Source organism: Polypterus senegalus, chromosome 9 (genome assembly GCF_016835505.1).
Source record: "Polypterus senegalus isolate Bchr_013 chromosome 9, ASM1683550v1, whole genome shotgun sequence".
Classification (NCBI taxonomy): domain Eukaryota; kingdom Metazoa; phylum Chordata; class Cladistia; order Polypteriformes; family Polypteridae; genus Polypterus; species Polypterus senegalus.
Genome location: NC_053162.1, coordinates 50,631,790 through 50,652,694, shown reverse-complemented (window position 1 = coordinate 50,652,694; position 20,905 = coordinate 50,631,790). Strand labels below are relative to the sequence as shown.

The 20,905-nt window shown below is 36.3% G+C and overlaps 1 long non-coding RNA gene across 1 annotated transcript; it reads right to left on the bottom strand.

The window, feature by feature from the left end:
• Positions 1 to 3,517: 3,517 nt before the first annotated feature.
• Positions 3,518 to 10,843, bottom strand: LOC120534947. Its single transcript, XR_005634816.1, has 3 exons — positions 10,612 to 10,843; positions 4,323 to 4,425; positions 3,518 to 3,629 (listed from the first exon to the last, which is right to left on the bottom strand). It is a non-coding gene; the product is annotated as an uncharacterized LOC120534947 (long non-coding RNA).
• Positions 10,844 to 20,905: the final 10,062 nt, after the last annotated feature.

Sequence of the window (20,905 nt, the reverse complement as noted above, 5' to 3'; positions counted from 1 at the left end):
ATTTGAAGAAACTTGATGAGTGTTCATTTTGAACAATTCTCACCTTCCCACATTATGAAAAAGAAAAAAAAAAAGAAAAGAAACCAATCTGAATTCCATCCGGTAAATTTAAAATACAGCTGCCGAACATTTTTTACCATTATTCTTAGATGCTAAAACCACAGAAGCCACCCAGGCAATGAGATATTCTTTGATCACGGCATGGTCTGAATTATAAAATTTGGATTGCCCACTCAATCCTAGTTGCTTTTCTTGAGTTTAAAATGATCTTCATCTGTGAGGTGGGGGTGTGGGGCACTGTAATATGGATCTTATCATGCTGGGAGCTTTGCAATAAGCACATGATAGGAATACATGTTACTAGTTCATCAATTTCTCCACAACTGCAGCATTTGCTAAGTAAGTTATACATAAAAGAAATTTAATGCCTCTAAACATACATGTTAGGTATCATTCTGTAGGAGTGGGCCTTACCTCTTTTTTCTAATCACTGAATCTGCTTAACACCAAGACAGGAATGAAATAAGCAATCAGCTTCTATTGGATATGGTGGCATAGTGGTTAGCTTGCTGCCTCACAGATTCAAAATTCTGCCTTCAACGCCTGATCTTTTTCTGTGTGCAGGTTTAATCCCAAAGATATTAATTCCTGGTAAACTGGCAATTAAAATATGTGTGTTTAATGGGCAGCGATATGCTCTGGAACCCTGCAACCCATCAATTGAAGTCATAGGGCTTGAGAATGTTACGCTAGGTTTCTTCTACTAGATAAGTTGATTAAAATATCTAAAATTAATAAAGTTATGCTTTTCACATTTGCATGAAATATAAAAAATGCTGACTGATTACATCACTGAGTGGACCCCAGTGAGCCCCCACCCCCCTTCAAAGGAATACCCATCCCATGTTATGGATGAAGACACTCTACAAGTTCTCCAGGAGTGACCGTGTGAAAGAGCCTCAGCTTGCACTCACAATATTAGTTTACACTTCGGCTCACAACTCCAGGAAACTGAGTTTGAATTCAACTCCAGGCTTTGCCTCTGTGGAGTACTCTGTGGGTTTTCCTCAGGACCCTGTAATAATGCATTCTTGCATTTGTCCTGCAATGGGCTGACTCCTGCCTTGTAGTCCTGAATTGGTTTAAGCATGTTGAAAAATGGAGGAACAGAATTGGATCTGAAAATTTTTGTACTTCTGAACAATGATAGATTATATTCTGTTTTGAAAACATTTACCTGTATATTTATCCAAAATTACTTACAAAAGAGGTCAACATAATCAAGTAAACATCAGTTGGCAGATTGATAGAAAATTAATCGTCACAAGTAAATAGCTCCAAACCGAAAAAGAAGATAAAACTCATGAATCTTTCTTTATTTAGAAGCACCTATTGAAGCCATTAGGATTGAGACATATATTCAGATTAAGAATTGGACAAATATTCATATGCTTCTTAAAAACATTTCAGATGGAAGTGGGTAGCTAATTCCACTTGCTTAGAGCTACACAAGAAAAGAGTCTGGATTGATATTTGATGCCAGGCAGAGCTACCATCCCTAGATCTTGTTCACTAGCAGATCTGAGTGAGTGAAAAGGAGCATAGGACTTAATGAGTGTCTCCATATACATAGGCACTGACACAGTGTCTGTTCTGTAGGTAAGTATCAAAGAATTTGAACTTAATATGTGCTGCTATAGTTTAACAACCAGTAAAAAAGAGTGACATACACCCACCTCAGCTGGTTGAACACAAGATGTGCCACTGCAGTGGCTTGGTGGCACAACAAGATACCCCTGGCAGTACAGACCTGCAGTAGCTCCGACATGACATCACCAAAGCCTGTCAGATACGGTCTGATCTCGTGAATCTGCACATGAGAGACAATTGCAATGTGGCCAATGAAGGATAGTTGGCCATCGATCACCACCCCAAGGCTGCATTCTGACTTGGTGGGTTTTAGTCCTGACTTGGTGCATTCTTACTTTATTAATGACCACTTACATCAACAAGGAATGTGGTTCTTTCCATTCATCCATCCATCCATCCATTATCCAACCCGCTATATCCTAACTACAGGGTCACGGGGATCTGATGGAGCCAATCCCAGCCAACACAGGGCACAAGGCAGGAAACAACCCCGGGCAAGGTGCCAGCCCACCGCAGTGTGGTTCTTTTAAAGTGTTAATTTGCTAAAGTACAACATGTAGTAAAAGCAGATTTTACTCAACCTATTTTTATCTTATTACAGTAATATAAATTGAAATGGTGGATGTAAGAGTCCAGTGCTATTACTTGTTTTGTTTGCATTTACTCACAAAAACAGCAAGAAATGTAAGAAAAAAAATTAAATGGATTTTTGTTGCCTTAATGGTGTTTGTATCATCACAGGCGATGCGTGGCAACTCGCTGCCTGTTACATACAGCCAGGAAACCTTTAGAACTGTTTTCAGCTGGTCATTTTCTCTTTTCTTTTGCATGTAGGCCTCCTCAGCTCATCTTTGTTGTTTGACAAACACATTGAAATGGCAGAGCAGCATGCTGCTGACTAAACATGGGCTGCAAATGAAAGCATTGAACCAAAAGATAGGAAAACACGTTTCTTTGACAGGTTTGGGCTTTCTAACAGGACTGTTTGTGTGAGACGATAGCCTTAAAAGCAAAGGTTTTTTTTTTTTTAATGGCAAATAATTCAGTTCATTGGCTTATTTTTGTTGGCATTTGTGCACATTCTATGAAATGTCATTGCTAACAAAAGTTTGTTATCCTTCTGCTGCCTTTCAGTAAAGCATAATTGAACACAGATGCTTCTGGAGGTTTAACCGAGTGACGTGGCTGAAGAGTTCATTAAAATGAGCCCAAATGTTGCTTTTCATCACACACTGGGTGCTGCACATATGCAGGCAGGGAGCCAAATGAGACAAATAATAAGGCAGACTTGTGGCTCCCCTTTGTATGGCAAATACTTATAATTGCAAAAATATCTATAAAAGCACAAATCTATTCTTGCATTATTTTACAGTATTTTTTTACCGTAAGCATAGAAATCTAAACCTAATATCTTACAGTAAATCACAGTATGTATATTGCAAGAAATTCAAAACTTGGGATTTTATTAGATTTGTTCTTTTTTTCTTCTTTAAAGCTAGAGATTTCTAGGAATGATAACCATTATTTATTATTATTCCAAATATTAATTTGTCATGTTTAGAATGTTGAGGAAAATTCATTGACATTCGCTATCGGGAAAAAAAAATGTAGTTCCATATGCCATGATATTATAACTCTACAAGAAAAATATTACATGTAAATAAAGTGCTGATTAGGAGCACAAATGAGACACAGCTTGAATTGATTTAGCATACTGGTAGGTTTTTAAAAGTTCCTGAATATAGATACTTGTCATTTTAGGCAAAAGATTGTTTTGTTTTTCAGTTATTAATATGAATTAATTTAACATTATTTTATTTATTAGGATTACACAAAAAATGTATTTACGTATTTGGAGAGTGTTCTTATTAAGCATTTTTTTTCTTATAGCTGAAAGGTGTTCAATCTGGGAGGCCACGTCTTTGGACATCCACAACCAATCCATCATCTAGGCATGTTCATATTTGGGAAAGCTCACTCTGTACAGAAAAAAATGGAAAAGCTCTAACATTGTGTGCTGCTCTTTCTTAAAATATTAATTTGATTTGCTGTCTTATTTTTACTCAAAATAATTTTGTGTTCGTTTTATATACAGTATGTATTTGTGCTTTAGTGCCCAAGTTACTTAATTTGTTTTACTTAAAAATATTAAGCATATGAGAGGTGACCAAAAACTTTTGGTATTCTACAATGCTGATTTTGTAAGTGGCCTAAGGATTAGCTCCTGTATAATGAAATATGGGAATAACAAAGTTATAGCTTTGATCTAGCTTTTCTAGGTTTCTAGAAAATGTTGCCACCTTGGCATGAATTGCTATGAAGAATCGAGCAATGACAGTATATGAGGTGGTAGACGGTATAGCAACTTAAACATGAGCAAAACTGAGCACATTAGATATCTAGAATTTTGACTCCTGATTTAATAATAATTTAAACTCCAAGCCTATACTGGCAAGATGGGCAAGAGGGTGTAGTCTATATAATTACGTGTGAGAAAAGGCCCACATAACCCATCAATATATTACACAATTATACTTTGGGTTTTGTGGCAGTCATTCAGGAAATATCAGTAAGAACAACAGTGAACCATCCCCTTTTGGTTCATGACAATTAACTTAAAACCACACTGCATATGTTGCAAAACTGTGAATTCAAACAGATGCCTCACTCACCTTGTTTTCCATATCTGGCCCCATATGACTATGTCCTGTTCTCCATTTTGAAGGGCCACCTCCATGTGACATACTGCACCAATAATGAAGACTTCAAAGTCAGCTAAAGGAGAATGGTTACACAAGCAAGACAAAATGTTTTATTATCTGAGCGGCACAGAAAAAGCGTCAACATATTAACAGGTTTTTCAGTAAGTGTATTAGTGTTCACTAGAATTACATTGTTATGTGCTTCTCTTAATAGGTCTGGCTAAAAGTGTTCTGATCACCCCTTATGGGTTTGTGTGTGTGTTATATATGCATGTGTGAATAGGGAGAATTCAAAGGGATTGTGTGTTGCCGAAAGTTCCACCTCAAGTTGAGATGGGGGATTCTGTCCCTTTTCATCCACGGCCCAGAAGCTCAGAATGTCAAGGACCTATGAGGTCAAACACCTTAAACACCCCCACCATCATGAAGACATTTTACTACATAAACTCATATCTGCTGTGTTTTCAACTTTCTGCTTAAGCTTACAATTGAACATTTACAATATGGGATCCATGGTTGGTGTCACAGCTCTTTTTCTGACTTTATTCATTTTTTACAACACATATATACATAGTGGACTGTAAGGGGCACACCAGCTCCCCAAGCACCCAACACAAACAGGCTCTGGACACAAGTCTCAAATAAAACAAGAGGATTTATATTTGTGATAAACTCTTCCCCAAGAGTTTTCCACAGCACAAGCACCAGTATAATAAGCACAGAAAGCGCACCACAACTCTTTGCCCCTTCTTCTCTTCCTTTCTATTACAGCCTCCTCCACTCCTCCCAGCAGCTTTGTTTTTCTGACTTTGGTCTCTAGGGCAGTGGCAGGCAGCACCTTTTAAGTAATCCCTGAAAGTACTTCTGGTGTCCCAAAGGCTTGACTCAGGTGTGCTTTCGGATAAAACAAGAGCCACATGAAGTGGGACTAGCTAGTCCCTACAGCATCCTGGCTGGGAGCCTGGTCCAAAAAAAAATATATATATATATATATATATATATATTGTAAAAGATTTAACAGGAGACAACAAAAAGGTTTGGGGTTTTCCGGCCCCTTATATTGTCGACACTCCAGTATTCAACAAATAAAGCAGTTTGGTCAGACATAAACAATTCACAATTCATGCGCGACGCCATACTAGGCGTCGCGGCCATTTTTATATGGGAGGAGCCGGAAGTGCAGGAATGCTGGGAAGGAGTGTGATGGATGATGGGAGAAATGACGTCATCAAAGATGGCGGAGGGAGGGCAGAAGTAGTCGTACTGCGGGCAGGTCTTTATGGCGGAGTGTCTTTGGGTCTGGAAAACAAAGAAATAAGGTTAGTACCCCGCCATTCCCCGCCGGCGAACATCCTTCCTGTGTTTTAAGATCCGTCCGCGATCTCCTACTCGCGCATGCGTGACAATATATATATATATATATTTACAGTATATATAGTAAATGAATAACAGGATGTTCCATTCAATGAATAAGTTCAAAGGATGAAGCTGGGAACAAAAGAACCGAAGAAAAGTAATTGGCGCTTGCTTCTTTGAAAAAAAAAAAAAATGAAGAGACGTGCAGCTCCGATCTCCTGAAAAGAGGGTCTGAGACTGAACAAAGACTTCTATTGGTCCGTCAATTCAAGTTTGGTTGCAGCCGGAAGGAGTGGAACTTTGCACTGACCGGACTTGAACTCAGTGGTCCTCCAGACTTTCCTCTTCCTCCACACTAAGGAAATAGATGGAACCAATTTTAGCTGCAGTGTCACATTAAATTCCTTCCCAGTATTTGTTCAACACAAACCTGTAAAATGCTCCCAATGCTTACATTCCTGTTTGACAGTATACATGTATAACATATATACTGCCAAGAGCTGGGGCTTCATGAGTGTCTTATGTGGACTGATGTTTTTGGGGCAATAAAAGGTCTGTTAACAGAGCAGAAGACTTTCTACCTGAAGACTGATTTCACAATCTAGCCCTCGTCACTTGACCGGCAGAAAGTGTAAAGAGAACACACCTACAAACACAATGCTGTTTAAAAAACGCATAGCATGCCTTATTCTTCTTAATAATCAAAAATTGTCATCCATTTAAAGGAGTTTTCCTGACTGGGACTAAAACCCTTTTTCATCTCCTTTTCTGCTTTATTACAAAGTGTATACTAAATAAGGCTAACAGACATACTGTTTGCTGTGTACATTTCTTCTGATCCTTTGATCGCTTTCCTTTGTCCTGTTAATAGTAAGATTTTCATGTAGTATCTAATCCTTAGTTCCTGTTAAAGTCAATTTGCAAAAGGTTTACAAAATTGCTTCTGTAAATATGGAAAGGAGGAATAATATTTTCTGCTTTCACTAATCCTCAGGTACAATAAGGTACTGCTTTGACATCAGTATTACTGCTGTGAAGCTATTCTGCTATGATGTTTATGAAGATACTTTCATTTTTGCTTTCAGTGACACTCTCTGTTTGAAGCAATAAATACACATGAGGGACAGACAAATATGAAAAACCAAGTTACATATGTTGATCTTTTTGTGTTATGTGATGATTCTCTGTTTAGGTTTCAACACTTGTTTTGTGTTTATGCTGCCCTTCTTTTTCATACTATAGTAGAAGTTATTGTATGGCACATGGGACTCATGTAGTATGCTTAATGAGAAAAAATTGAACTTTATTAAATTGAACAACATAGCAACAATATAATGACTGCATAATGAATTCAAATTTAAAAATGCTATGAAATAATGACAAAGTTTTGACAGGTTAAACTGTGTGCTGACATTTTGCAAACAAAAAAGATTATTGAATTTACCTACTTTTTTTTTTGCACAGTCGTTATAGAGCAGTACTATTAAACATGCACAGGGGTTAAAAGAGGAAAGGAAAAATGGAACCCCATGCTGAAACTGAAAGAAAAATAAACATTCTTCTGGCAAAAGAAAAATAGGGAAAGAGCGAGGGGGAGGAGAGGGAGATGTCTGTTTTTCATTAACATTTTTATAGGGAAAAAAAAAAAACTTAACAACTATGAGATGCTAAAATTGTCATCTGACCCCATTTCATAAAACACAGCCTGAAGAACTGTAAAAAGAGGAGCTTCAATTAGAATAAACATTTTAACATTGCTCAATAAACAGTGCTCATTTTAAAAAGATGGACTGCTATTAAAATATCTATATGGTGGAAATGCATTTTCTGTGTTTTACGAGTGAAGCAAACATTTAAACAATACTAGCAACTTACTGTGGTAAACCACTGGATTTTTTAAAGCTAATGTGTTTTTCTTCTGAAATTTTGTTTACAAAAAAATAACATAAAGTAAATATACATACATATTCTGTTTGATTTACAAAATAGGGCATTTTTGTTTTTAAGGTAGGGCTCACCTGAATACATTTGTATACAAAGTTGGGTATGTAATGAAAAATCGTTCTGTAATCAGCACTGTACCTGTGAATTTCTGGTGAGGGAGGTAAAGTGGACTAGTAGTTAGTGAAGCCACATCGCAGATTCAGAGTGCTGGGTTTGAATGCTGGAAACTCACTTTCAGTGGGCAGTCTGCATAGTATCCTTGTGTCTGTGAGGGTTTTTCTCTGGAAGATCCCTGACATACATTGGTTAGACTAATTGTTGACTGAGCCTGTGCGAGTTTGTGTTTAAATGTGTCCTGTGACGGGTGCTTTGATAAGAATTTTACTCCTTGATTCCACTACTGCCAGGATACCCCTTGGCTCCCAGTGGTCCTGAACTGAGTAAATTTACTAAACAATAGGTGGATGAATTGATGAATTTCTAATAAAATGCTCTAAGGTATCAAGCACAACATAATAAGTAGATTGACAACAACTTTGAAAAAGCAAGAAACAAAAGGAGAGTGGATGTATTTGTAAAGGTCACAATGAAACACACTTCATTATAATAGAAATTGTTCAATTTATGTTGCCAAACTGCCTAGATCATTTGTGGGCTTTGGCAAACTGCTTTATAATGCCCCATTTGGAAAGACGCCTTACAGGTCTTGAAATATTTCACCTTATACAATTTCTCGTATTAGGAATTTGTTAGTTTTCGCATACCCCTTGGGGTCAGAGCGCAGGGTCAGCCATTGTACAGCACCCCTGGAGCAATTGAAGGTTAAGGGCCTTTCTCAAGGGCCCAGCAGAGAAGGATCTCTTTTTCGAGTCGGTGACCTTCAGGATACCAGCGCAGATCCTTAGCCTCAGAGCCACCGCTCCGCCCGATATTGTAATGGTTCATCAAATGACAGTGTTTTCTTTTAAGAATTACGTACATTTTTATTAAAGAGAGACATGTCTTTTTTGATTTCTTTTTTAGAGGAAAACTGAAAATTTGATGAGTAGTTACTAGGTCATTCAGATGCCTATAAAAGGAATGAATGGTAAAGTCAAAAGTAGGCCAAAGCAGAAAATGCAGACAAAGTGTTAGTAATACTTTGTGGTAATTCAAAAACATTTTTTTTTTTTGTGACATGAAGAAATTCAAATGCTTTAAATTGAACATGATTGCAGGTCCAAGCTGATATAGAGTATGAATTGTTTCTTTTTAAGATGAATCAGATCACCACTAAATTCACAACAAACCACTATACAGAAGTCATAAAGATTCATACTCTATTAAGGCACAAATATCATGACAAAAAGCTGCAAGCAAATCCCCCACTGCAGGGCAAACTGAAATAAGTGATTACAAATATACAACATCAATAATTATAAAGGCTATGAATTTTGTATAATTGTTGTTTTTTTCTGTTGGACAGTACTTGTTCATTTTTGTGAAGGGTTAAATGTATTTTTTCCCTTTCTTTTTGTCAATAATATACAAAAGTGCATATTGACTAAAAATGTGGAATACATTTAAGCCAACTGTGTTTTTATGAACATCTGCACTACATACATACATAGAAGAAAGCCACAAATGAACATTGACGTTCTTCCTGTAATGCTGCCTTTGCTGCTTACTATAATACAACTGACAGCTCATACAACTATTTGCGTCGTTCCAATAATGAGACTATGACACATTCTGCTTATTAATGCAATACAAAATACAAAAGAACAAATTGGTGCCATTCCAGCAGCACTCTCCATAATCTAAGTCAGAGTTGCACAATGCCTTTTTTTTTCACTCGCCCTCCACTTTCTTTGATCACAGGTTTCAGACATCTGCACTATATAACCAGTTAGTGTGCTCAGGTTGGCAATATCAGCCCTATTGACTTTCTCTAACATTACCTTGCTATTGATCTCAAAAGGAAACAAAGTCCTTCATTAGCTTTCAATCACATTTTCCCCCTCTCATAATCATAAGAACCTCAGAAACCGATATCATTATCATTCACTTACAATACTCTCTTATTGATCTAAGGGATAAAACGCCTAGTTTACCCTTCAACAATACCATGCTTTTCATAATCGTAGAAAATGAAATTCAATTCATTATTCTTGACTTGTATTATTCTTTCTATTGATTGAGAGTAGGTGTAGGATTAAGAGCATATATGCAGACTGAAATTAAACTTGCCATTTTCTTACCAATATCTATACTCATATTTATTTTGATAACAATCCATGCACATATGTATTTGATTGTCTGGGCATTTTATATAAGAAAATTCTCCTTTTTAAACCAAGAAAGTCAGGATCTAATTCTGAAGGGCGCACCACTCTATTATGTGATACAGTGTCACACATGTGCACACAAATACATTCAAACTATGCCATTTTAATGTCACCAATTAACCCAAGATTTATTGTAAAACCTGATGTCAATAATTTCTGTTTATTCCAGCCCTGCTGTGGAAGGGTTTCAGTTAGAAATGTCTTTTTTCTTATTACTTACTGTACAATGATTACTACATTACCTCACCTTATTTCCCTTACAAAATCACTTGCATGAAACTTGATACAAACAGACAGTACCACATAATGTGAAAGAGAGTAAATCTGCGCACAGACATAACGATTTTGTGGGAAATTGCTATATTACGTTGTATTTGTTTGAACACTGTGGTGTTGCATATTGGTTCTTGACATCACCTTTCAACACTTCATACCTGTTATGTGAGCTGGAAACATTAACATCACTGTAATAAATAACAATTATATTTAGTATATTTACTATACAAATAGTCTATGTATATTTACTTATTTATAAAAATTCTGCACTTTATGTTTAAAAAAATATTACTGCACTCCTAGCTGTAATTTAGACTGCTAGAACGATAGGGTAATTTTCACAATAGACTACTCACTTAATCTGGTTAAGTGAGTTGACAAGAAACATCAAAAGTCTCCTTGAAAAGCAGAAGGTTAACTGTCTTGGCTATTTTTCTCACTCATTTATCAAGAAATCCAATGAGGGTAAACACGCTCCTTATCTCCTCATTTTCATGCGATGCAGTATCCAACTAAAATGTGGTGCCTCTCTTCCTTTAGCCTGGATCCAATTATATTAATTTAGAGCAAATGTGTGGAGCTAGCGCAACAAGATACTTGCTGTTGCTCTTAAAAACCTACATCAGCCGGGGTCTGTTGTTGTTTTAGTCAGGAAGGGTCGCCTAGAACATCAGTGGGCAGGCTACAAAAACAATGCAAATAAAAGCTGCCAGTCCCACCACTGCAGGAGATACATTTCGGCTTAAATAATTCTCTTGAGGAATTCACATGGATTCAGAAGTCCAGAGTTTATGTGAGGCAGAAGAATTCAGAGCTTTTTAACGATTAGTCTTCTATTACAAGGTGCTACAATTTCATTTAAATTATACACTTTCAAAGTTGATTTTACATAATTAAGATCATTGTTTACTTAAGTTCTTTTCTTCTTTTTAGATCTTAAATCTCATTTATTTTGATACAGATCTATTATGTTTATACCTTCTACGGTCCAAGTATGATACCTGCAGAGCCTGTATGTATTTATTTGCTTAAATTAAAATCTTATACCTATAATAGTACAGAGTTTCACATGGTTAATCTAATCTTTGCAATCAGTATGAAGAATCTTTTAATTTAGTCATTGTGCGTTCTTAGGGAAATGAGGCAGAACATTGTGTTTTACAAGGACCAAGAGTTAAACTATCTAAAGATAACATTACTTTAATTAAATTAATTAAATGACAGCATGCTCTCTTTGTTATGAGGTAGTGAATGTTAAATTAGAAGGACTCAGATTACCCTGAGATTGGTATAAATTGGTTTGTACTCATTTTGTATTACAAAATACGAGTTTGTGCATAGAAACCATATGGAGTGAAAAAAAAAAATGTTCAGGGGTCTGCTTTAGCTGTGGTGGCGCCACTGCTGGCATGAGACTGGTAAACCGAGGATTAAAATAGTACTGGGTGGGTCTGTAATTATAGTTTTAGATATATATTATTAAATGTTATATGTTTTGTTAATCACATTCTACATTGAACAGGGGATGGGGGATTGTTCAAGCTAAAAGCACACAGCCAAGACCATTGAAGAGAGAGTCTAATATGGGGAACCAGTTTCCGAAAGGAACAGATTATGCAGTTCATATTTTCTTTTGCAGTATTTATGATAGAAGCTGAATATTACTTTGTCACTCAGTCTTATTTTTAGTTGCACAGTGGTGTAGTGCTTAGTGCTGATGTGTCAAAGCTTCAGGTTCCTGGGATACACTCACCCTCACTTATCTGTGTTTAGCCTGCATTCTCCGTCTGTGTGCCTTTCTTGGTTACTTCAGTCATCTCCCACTACACATAGACATGCATATTAGGTAGATTAGAAAACCCCTGCCTCACTACTTTTTGTGTGGAACTTGTATATTCTTAATGTGTCTGCATGGCTCCTCTATTCTACATCCCATATGAGATTAATTACATAATGTAAATTGGATTCTGTATGAATACTGTAAGTATAGGCATGTGTATGACTGTACTCTGCCATGGACTGGCATTCAGCTAAAAGCATGGATCCTGTCCTGTGATAGAAGTATCAGAATAGGCCCACGAAAGTTTTATGAAAGGATAACCTAATTCCTAAAGTGAATGGAAGGACAAAACAGATCCACATTGAGACATCAGTAGATCGGTACTGGGGGGGGGTTAGGGGGTGTTATCCCTAAATATTGATATATTGAAATGTCCTTTCTTTGCAGATATCTACTGGTCTAGATGTGCAATCCTGTCAAATTACAGCTTTTTAACTAAGCTGGAAATAATGTTTTTATTGATGAGTGAGTGAATGAGTCAGTCATCATGACGGTCTGCCTTTCTTTTTCACTTGAATATCATCACTGAGCCCTATTTGTGGAAGAATTCATCCAAACCCCACAAAGCTTTCAGTTTTAATACACTTTATCCACAGTCAATGCTGCCTTCCTACAGCTGGTGATGCCCGCTCCATTTCAGGAACTGGGCCACACCACACTTATTGTATGACAGCATTATTTACAGACCTAATAAATGAACTTTCATTGTATTCTATGTCTATTAAGAGATGACCATTTAATAAATTAAATAGATAATATTTATTGTCCGAACTGTGTCATGGCTATGGTGATTAATTATTAGAAAATGAGATGCATTTGACTAGTAATTAACAAAAGCAAAATAAATAACAATTGTAGCTGAGGGTACACTGCCTGCTTTTGTAATGTCTATGTTATAAAAACAGGAGCGATTTAAATTCCTTAGTTCATTTCCTAACACACATAAGCACTCAAGGTATGGAAAGTGATACATCTTCATAAAATTGAGAAGTTCCAGACTCTGGTTTCAAAGGGATTAAGGATCCAGTTCTAGGCCTCTTGGGGTTGACATATGGGAATGTGCAGATTTAAATGAATCTATAAACTAACCATGCCATGCACAATAAGCTTGTCTGTGAAATGAAAGGCCCTGTAATAGGTTTGAATGTCTTTGTTATGGGAAACTACAAGCTATAACGACCTTTGATAGTCTGTCTCTAGATGATAACAAGCTGGAAAGAAATGGATAAATATTCAGGCTTAAAAATAACCAGAGCAAGACAGTTCCCATAAATGGACATTTAGTAAGAATGTCTACTGAATTAAAAGAATGGTAAACCTTTAAAAAAAATAACAAAACAGCAAACAAAAATAGAGTACTGTTTAAAAGGTGTGTCTAAAAAAATTCATTACTCAGAATGTAAGCTTTACTAATTTATTTAAAATACCTTTTACTATGAATGTGAAGCGAAAAGTTCCAACACATGTAGCTTTTTTAGGGTTTCACACATTTTCGGAAGGCTTTTATTTACTTTGAAAAATGATTCCTCAAAAATGCTTGTGATGTTACTCAGCCAGTATGAAACAGCAGGAGTTACTTTGAAACTTGGATTGTGTGAGCGTACACATTTTATAAAGTAAACTGTGTGCTCATCTTTTCATGTTAGGTGGTACTGTCATGAAGAACTAATGAAACTGCTCTAAAAATAGCTCTGGGGTGGTGGCAGATGAAATAATTGCATTTACGGTTGTAACATTTTATAAGAAAAATGTCTTATCTGAAAAGAGGAATCAGCTTCTTTCCTAAAAAAATCAAGTGCTACTACAAATTGAAATGGGGAAGAATTTTCAATAAAGACATAAATGCAGGTCAGTGTTAGTTCAAAGTCGCAAGAGAGCCCTTGCAAGAATAGTTTCAGCATCTGGTACTCTGCATAAAATATTTAGAAAAATATGATTTTCTTGATAACATTTTATGGAAATAGAAAATTGCATTTTGCATGACCCACTTTATACTGAAAAGAAATACTTTTGAGGGTAATTTCAAAACAAAATATAAAATGAAATATTGTGCAAGATATGGATTAATGCCACACATAAAAATAAAGAAAGAACATGTTAATTATATGTTACATATATAATTATAAACAACATTTCTTTTTTCTCTTTATTTCTCTATATATATAAAATCCCAAGCCTAAAAGTGCAACGATTTTATGTGACGTTTTTATTGCACGTTTTTTGTCACGCTTTAAATCAAGCTTATTTTAAAACCTACATATATATGTTTGGTATCATTCTTTTCAGAATTTATTGAACTTTAATGTGATGTTGTTAGATTTTCAGATTCTTATCCCGCTTTTAAATTATAAACTAAAAAATATCAAGAACTCACGTCCCGCGAGACAAGACTTAACCAAGAGTGCCAGGAGATTTAAACTGGCTGGGGCCAGAAATAAAAGACAAAACGTAGGACAGCTGCTGTACAGGCTTTTAAATGTTTGAAGCGCAGATCATGCAGCATGGCAGCAGCAGCAGCAGCAAGCCAGCAGCTGATCAAGCAAAGAGGACATAAAAAAAAACTGTATTTGTTTCCCATTGTATCACCATTTAAGAGGGGGTTTCAGAGGAGCAACTGCGTCTCTTCATAACACAAGCAGCAGACTGGCACACAACTGGCTTTCCCCCCCAGTATATATATATATGGTTATACACGTGCACATGGGATACAGTCAGTCATTGTCCAACCCACTATATCCTAACACATTGTCACGGGGGTCTGCTCGAGGCAATCCTGCCAACATAGGGTGCAAGGCAGGAACAAACCCAGGGCAGGGCGCCAGCACACCGCAGGGCAAGCACACACACACTCACACACTAAGGACAATTTAGGATCACCAATGCACCTAAACTGCATGTCTTTGGACTGTGGGAGGAGCCGGAGGACCCGGAGGAAACCCACACAGACACAGGGAGAACATGCAAACTCCACGCAGGGAGGACCTGGGAAGTGAACCCAGGTCTCCTTACTGCAAGGCAGCAGCGCTACCACCGCACCACTGTGCCACCCGGGCGACAGTTGATGGGCTCAAATGATGTTCTTGCTCAGTCGGACCAGAGGCTGACACTGTCATCTGATCCTTTCTCCTTTTGCCCTCTGCAGACCAGCCAAAGAACAAACCTCCAAAAGATGTGATCACCAGCTCGCCCCCTAATGATGTCACTTCTGCCTCTCACTGATGACATCCTATGCATTCCAGAACCCACTTACCAAAGACCTCATTTCCTGTTCCGGCCATATTTAAGAATCCAGACACACTCTGTTAATTAGTTCTGTTCTGAACTCCAATCTCTAAAGATGTTTTTAATTTGTTTTTTGATATTTTTCAGTATAAAGAGTGGCCATCCCCAAACCTTTTTGTGTTTTCTTCCTGATTCATTTTACTATATATATATATATATATATATATATATATATATATATATATATACATACTGTATATACTGTATATATATATCCCAGTCATTTACAAAAAAACTGTTTACCATTTAGCTAAAGGATAAGTATTTTTCAAGTCAGAGTTATTTCTTCAAAGACATAATATACAAAGTACAAAGACAAAGTATGCATGCATTTACCACATGAAATTGTGTTCTAAAATTAAGTATTTCCTAAAAATTAAAAAAAAAATACAGTTCTGATAAACCCGTAGGGTTCATTGTATGAATTTTAAAATTCCCAGTCAAATGCCAGAAAGAACATGCAACACAGCTCACACAGCATCACCTTCTCCTGTTGCTTTAGGTAACCTAACTGTTAGAGTACAATAAAAAATAACTTCTCTGGTAATAAATGTAAAGGGAAAACAATTATTTAAGCATGTACAATATAAGACCGAATCGACTGAACAATATTATCTACAGATTATTATGGCAAAGAACTAATTTTATCAGCCTGCAGCAAAATGGTATTTGAACTAATTAAAAGCACAGGAATGGTGCAGCTGTCCAAACTGATATAAACATAGAATGAGTTTAAAAATGGACACTGGCATGGGAAGATGGGAGGCTGCAGTGGCTTAAGCCCTTGATCTTTGGTGCCCAGACACCCTTGTGATATACACAAACAATCATGGCAATCCCCAGATCTTCTTGCCCATCATGTACCAATGAAATTCTCATTATACAATAAATCAATTCCTTTGCAACTTTTTATTTATTTATATAATTTTCATGAATTACTTTAATTAACAGTTTTTAGTCCCTTTTTTCACAGGGTAATATCAATACTGATTTTATACTGGTATTGGTAATTTTGTATTGTGGCTAATTTTTCAAATGATAATTATTAGGTATTACTCTAATGGGTATACTTTCAAAAATGTTATGTTTAAGAAAATTGAACAGCAATTAGAAACAGATCCTTAGTTGCCAAACACACCTGAATGTTGTGCCGTGCGTATACTGTCTAACTTGTATGTAAAATGTAAAATGTAAATGTAAATTTAAACTGACAGAAGTCACTTATGTTGGACACCTGTTCACAAGTGCAGGGTTAAAGCCAGATCCTTCAAAGCATACAGCAAACAGTGAAATGCCAGATCTAGTGAATATCAAATATTTACATTTTCTAGGTAAGATTAATTATTTAGGAAAATGTATTTCAAAGTATAGTGAGCTTTCTGCACATAAAATGGTGTTGGCTTGAATAACACCAAAAGTCATTTGAAAAAAATGAGTATTGTCAATCCGTGATACTATGATGTCAAGAAACCTGTGACATTCATCTGGAAGTCTTCAGAAAGGCATATGTATATGCATCCTTTACCTTAACTCAAATAGAGATGCTCTATGCACAGATACAAAAAGTACTTCTTGCTGTTGTCTTTACATGCCATAAAAAAGTTGTCGTTGCATGCCATAGATCCAGTTCTCCAAAAGTTAAAAAATATGATCAGCCAAAGTTGACCAACTTGTCAAACAAATCAAGCACTTGAAATTCACCAGTATTTGACTTTCAGAGATGAGCTCATGGTGGATGACGGTATCATTATGAACGGTTCAAAAGTAGTAGTCCCTAAATTATTGCAAAAGAATTATACTCGTATGAAAGTTCAGCCCAGAGCTCACCTAGGCACAGAATCAAGTAGATGTAAAGCTAAAGGCATTGTGTCTAGAGATATTGAAAGAGAGGCACTTTTATGTCTGTTTTGCAACAGTAATAAACCACATAAGCAGAAAGAACCTCTTGACCTATACCCAGTCCTTGATTTACTGTGGTCAACAGCAGCTGTTGAGATTTTTGAATGGAATGGTCAACATTACCTGGTACCAGTTGATTCATACAAGTACTCTGGATGGTTTGAAGTTAACTTACTCTGAGATCTCAAAATCTACAATAGTAATTACAAAACTAAAGAGGTAAATTTCAGTCCATGAAATCAATCAATTCACTAATCAACATTTTAAAGAATTTGCTGTACATTGGGATTTTATTCATATAACTAGCAGTCCGAAATACCCACAAGCAAATGGCTAGGCTGAAACAGCAGTTGGCATGACAAAGCATGTAATGGATAAATCCAAAAAAGAGTTAACTGATGCGCTCCTTAATTTACTAAACCTTTGAAACATTCTTTGCAACCACAGAATTGGTTCAAGATAACAAAAAAGCAACACTCACAGAAATTACTCTATGACAAAACCACTAGGCCTCTTCGACCATTGTGCAAGATGAAGTTGTGAGAATGCAGAAAGGTCATGATCATGTAGGAATTGTGAAGAACAGGTGTGCAGAACCTACATATAGTCCTACATAATAAAGTCATAGGGAGTCAGTGACATGCAGTGAGGTTCATGGCTGGTGAGGCACTGACTCCTTCAGAATCAGATTTACAAATATATTAACCCAAAAGAGTAGCTTATTCACACTGCTGGTTATGTTTCATATCTCATCAGCATTCTTTACACACACATAGGTAAGGTACATATCTGCCTAAGAAAGAACGTTATAGTTATAGCGACGATAGAGAGCGGAGAGAGCACATTTGCTCGGTACCCTCCATGTGTTCTAAAATTTGCCGTTGCAATTGTACAATTCATACTCATTTGGTGCAAACTAAACTATAGAGTGGTGTACAGAAAAAGGATTTCAGTTTTGATCTTAATTGAAATATTTAGTTGTTTTAAAAAAGCTTTTAATTCTGATGCTTTACTCAATTTTAATAACAAGAAAAACAAAATATTTTATTTAAGGTTAAATTGTAGTTGTCCCTTAGTTTGCAGCAAACCTTTTAGCTCTGGCATTTTTCTTCTGTTATTTATCACTTCCTGTTTTGATTAACAGTCCAGTTTTGAGGAATTTTTAAGCTTAGATATATAATCTTCCATTTTGGCAATCAGTCAGAACAAAAAATAAAAATAAACAGACCGCTGCAGTGCGCTTCATTTTCTAATATTACTATCTTATTGGTGCCCAGAGTTAATGTGTAGAAGAACAGCAGCAACAAGCACCTGTTGGGCTCACATCTGCCCCCTTTGGTGCAGCAAGGTGCTGTCTGCCTCACCTTGTACATTTTCACGATGGTTTTATGTCCGATCAGCAAGAATAAATACAAAGCTTGTCACACACATACATTAAAGATATTAGGCAGGCTGTGGAAAGTCAGGGTGTATAATAAACATGTCAGTAAACATTATATTGACGACATACAGAGAGACAGCAACAGGCACACACCAACTGCATGCATCAACCCAGTGTGTGAGGGAGAGTGCAGTCCAAGGCTCGGCTCAGCTCGTCGCTACCACACTTCACGTTTCTCCCATGTATTAGAACAGGAAATATGCATATTCAACGATTTTTGCTATAAAAATGATCACAATTATTGGAATCATACAGAAAAAAACATTTATAGCACAGACCAGTGGTCAAATGTATTTTCCGTTATAATTATTAGTTTTTTTACATATCATGCACCTGTCTCCCCTGACCACACATCCCTGGAGGAATTAGTCTACATGAGAAATCACACACACATTTTTCCTGTCCCAGAGCGAAGGCCACAACAGACTGTGTTTACTAGTGATTCTAATTCCTTGATTAAATCACTAACCAGCCAACTCAAAGAACACGTACAGTCATGTTCAAACAGCTCTGAAATACAAAGTGATATTTCAGTACCAAATAAACCTCTAGAGAAATTTTTCCTGTTTCTAATTTAAATCAACATCCCTATGGACAGTGAAAGAAAACTGGAACACCAGGAGGAAACCTTTCCAGAAGTGAGGTGAACATGCAAGCTCCATGTAGGAAGGACCAGGACACAAAAACTTGGCTCCTTAGTCTTACCGCTGCACCACTGTGCTGCCCATTTAAATTATATTAGCTTTACAAATGAATCTCCAGTTTTACTTTGTTTCTTCTTCTAATCCTCAAAGCACCTTGTGTTGTACTTTATTCATTTAATGGTCAACAGAGACATCTAAATAATTGTACAATTATGTTCTCTACCATTAAATCAACACTACTTTTCTTGAAAAATGTAGTGGTCAGTTTAATGTTCTGCTCAGGATCTTTTTTGTTAGGGTTAGGGTTAGAAACAGTTACAACGTTTTACACTATGGTTTGTAAAATGTGTTAAGCAATTTGTTGGACTAATAATAATCCACTATGTACTGTAGTTTACAAAACTATTGGATCGATTTCTATGGCAAAATGTGCGCATTTTTTACTTTGTCTATTGCAGTATGTGTGCCTGATGGCTATTTTATATGTTACAAAATTCCAAATGTGAATTGCACTCATGATGTAGCAGTTGATTATTAAAGCTTTATTTTTGTAATCTTTTAAAGCATTCTAAATACTGTATGATGATTAATACAATTGCACATTAACTTAGACTGAAATGTTATTATAATGGTACAGCAGTCAGTGGTAGTGCTACTGCTGCAATTTGAGCTACATTGTTTGAATGAAAATGTGCTATATAAATAAACATTGTTGTTGGCTTACAGGTCCAGCATTGTATATTTGATTCCTGCACCAGGATATTATTTGTGTGGAGTTTACAAAGTATTCTCATGTCGGTGAGGGATTTCCTCTGGGGCCTCCCAAAGATAAATCCAATCCATCTCAAACAATTCTCAGATATGTAATTAGCAATCAATTGTACCCAGTTTAAGACTGACTGACACCAAAGAATCTAACACAAATAGGATGCAAGAAGAAAATAGAACATTCCAAATAAACTAAGCTGTGATTTTTGCCAAAGGGGGTATTACTATAAACTGACTTAGTAGGGTGCCCAAACATTTGCAAATGATACATTTACTTACATTTGTATACATCTTTCAGTTAATCATTCAAATTGTAACTGTACATTAACACTTTTAGTAAACTGCCATTGGTACAGTTGGTTTGCTGTTAAAGTTGTATTTGCTGTTTTTTGTTATAGATGTCATGAAAATGTGCAATTTGGTCTAACTTTGCATGGAACTGTATATATAATCCTATTTGCATGGAAAAGTCTCTTGCAGGGTCTGGTGTAAATGTCACACAAGAGAAGTAGTTAAGAGTCACACTTCAATTTAAATATCCTGTGCTTCTGACCAGTCAGAAGACACTTGATATCATCACAGACCCACCTCCCCTCTCACCTTTTCCAGTCCTTTCACTATAAAAACAACCAGACAACAGGAAGTAGCTGTCATTATTGGACAAGCACAGGAACTAGACACATCCATGATATATGTTTTACAAAGAGAAAATGTTAACATCATCATTAAATGAGGTATGCCTTGTATAAGCTTGCTTTCTTGTACCAAAATACGTA